Source organism: Eulemur rufifrons, chromosome 1, assembly GCF_041146395.1.
Source record: "Eulemur rufifrons isolate Redbay chromosome 1, OSU_ERuf_1, whole genome shotgun sequence".
NCBI lineage: Eukaryota > Metazoa > Chordata > Mammalia > Primates > Lemuridae > Eulemur > Eulemur rufifrons.
The window spans coordinates 53,195,101-53,197,732 of NC_090983.1; the positions used below are offsets into that span (position 1 = coordinate 53,195,101).

Below are 2,632 nucleotides of genomic sequence, written 5' to 3' on the forward strand. Positions count from 1 at the left end.
GCAGCCTCCAAGCAGCCTGAGAAAATGCCTGCTGTTCCCAGGCAGCGATTCCGGGCAGAATTCAATCGTCAATTCTTCCCTGGCCCCTGAGAGCCCAGAAAAGGCATGTAATCCCTTACACCGCTTGGCAAATAAATGCCCGCTTGTTCTCCAGCACGGTCAGAACCAGGGAGAAGGGCGCCTGCCAGTCCTAGAAGTGAGAGGGCTCCGAGAGAGCACACCCTGAACCCCAGGGAGCACTGGTGGGGACTCAAGGTCGGTGTTCACCGACCCCTGCCTTACCTGTCTGCCACGCCACTCAGTGCTTTCGCCTGCGCATGCGCCAGCAGTGACCTCAGGAGCCTTCAGTCCTGCCCGGCTGGGCTGCTGGGGTGGCCCCTTTCACCCTTCCCATTTCCTACCTGTGGGTGCCTGGACTGCTCCTCCCTTAAAACTCCTCCTCACAAAGTCCTCCCCACCCTTCAAGAGCCACAGCTGCAACGAACCCCCTAGAAAGCTGTCTATGATCCACAACCAGAAAGGAGCCCTTTTTTTGCCTTCTAACTGCCATACCCATTTTCCTGGACCTATCTTCGAACACAAACGACTTTCTGTTTCTATTATGGCTGTTGACGCACGTTTCTTATCTATTCTCCCAGGAAATAAGGTGGACATAAGGGCATGTCTGATTGGCTTTGTTCTTCCCATAAGGTTCTGCACATTGTAGGTACTTAATATTTGTTGAGTGAATAATAATAAATCGGAAGTACTGTACACGGGGTACACAAATTACAGAAGACTGGACAAGTCACAGGTTTTCGTCCAGAAGCTGCCTTTGTGCAAGGCTTCCCTGGGACCTCTCTGGCCTACTTACACACCTGCAGCTCAGGGGCCCTGTTGCGTGGGGCAGGGAGCCTTGACCCAGCAGTAAGCCGGCGCCCTTCCAATTGTGCAGTGCTAGGCCACACCAGTTGTGTAATATTTCGAATATCAGCCTTGCGTTGAGGGGAGGCAGCACTCAACCAGATGACTCAGGAGAGACACTGTATAGAAATGCGTGTTACAGCAGTAACATGAAGGACACGAGAGAAGTCAGGGAATCTGGTGCTGTTGGACGCTGAAAACCAGGGGGAATCATTTCACCTTTTGTTAAAACCTTGTGGAGTGAAGCGAGTGCTGCTGAAGTTTGGGAGCAAATAACTGGGGTGTGTTTATCCATATACCTTAGCAAGGCACCCGTGCGCCTTGGAATCTCTGCTAGCTAGTGATTTCTGTGGGCTTCAGGAAGCGGGAGGACAGGATGGAGAAGATGTGAGACTGATGGTTCTAGTCCCCTGACTCCCCAAAACGGTCTGCTGGGAACAGGACTTCTAAAAGGCAAATATGTCTGGAAGGCTGTGGTCGAAGGCCATTTTTGCTGGCTATAAGCGGGGTTTCCGGAACCAAAGAGAGCACACAGCTCTTCTTAAAATTGAAGGTGTTTATGCCCGAGACGAAACTGAATTTTATTTGGGCAAGAGATGTGCTTATGTATACAAAGCAAAGAACAACACAGTGACTCCTGGTGGCAAACCAAACAAAACCAGAGTAATCTGGGGAAAGGTAACTCGGGCCCATGGAAACAGTGGCATGGTTCGTGCCAAATTCCGAAGCAACCTTCCTGCTAAGGCCATTGGACACAGAATCCGTGTGATGCTGTACCCCTCAAGGATTTAAACTGACGAAAAGTAAATAAATAAAAGTGGATTTGTGCTCTTGTAAAAAAAAAAAAAAGTGCAATTTTGGGCAAAAGAGCACTAGCCTGGAGTCAGATCTGAGTTCTAGTTCTGGTACTGACACCTGCACTTGGATCTTGGACAAGTCACTTCTTGTCCTAGTTAATTTAGCTACGCAATAAAGGGGGATGGTGGAGGTTATGGTGAGGTAGAGTGCATGCTGCTCGGTGGATGTAGACAGTCACGAATGAGGCCTTAAGAATGGATATGTCAAAGGGAATGTGTTTATATGTTGAGTCTTCCTGTAAAAGAAAGTATACATTTTTTTTTTTTTTTTTTTTACTGTGCTTCAGTAGGATTTATTGGCACTAGACTAAGTCTTGAAATTGAGCATCTGGCAAAAGAGGGAGAAAATAAACCAGAGTATTTAACATTACCCTGGTGTTTCCATACATAACGTGCCCAGTGGTCCAAAGTATTTTTGCTTGAAACAGGAAGTATTTCTTGTCAGTTCAGATCACAATTAAACCATGCTTCTATTTCTTTGTAAAGACAGTTTTTAAACATTTAAGTTCTTTATTATTTCTCCTTTGAAAGGGCTCACGACATATTGCCAAATGTACCCAGTGAGCACAGAGTAGGTTATGTAAAAGTCTGGCAGAGTTTAGTTTATTATCATTGTTTTTATGACTTGGTAAAAACAAAACAAAGAAAAACACTTGTTGACTATATTCTTCTGTGCAAATAAAATTGCTTAATAGAAGAGAAGGAAATAGAGCAACTGTCAGTAAGTTCCCCAAAAGCAGAAGTTGAGTTCCTTTCACATGAGTATTCAAGTGTGCCAGCCACACACTCTGGTCTTGGCCACTCATGACTGCGGAAGGCCAGAGCTGTGTAGAGAGAAGTCAGAAGTGAAGATGTCTGAGCAGCCAGAGGAA

General features: G+C 46.4%; 1 pseudogene; it reads left to right on the forward strand.

Moving 5' to 3' along the window:
* The first annotated feature begins 1,179 nt into the window (after positions 1–1,179).
* On the forward strand, positions 1,180–1,719 carry LOC138385088 (large ribosomal subunit protein eL33 pseudogene; annotated as a pseudogene).
* Positions 1,720–2,632: the final 913 nt, after the last annotated feature.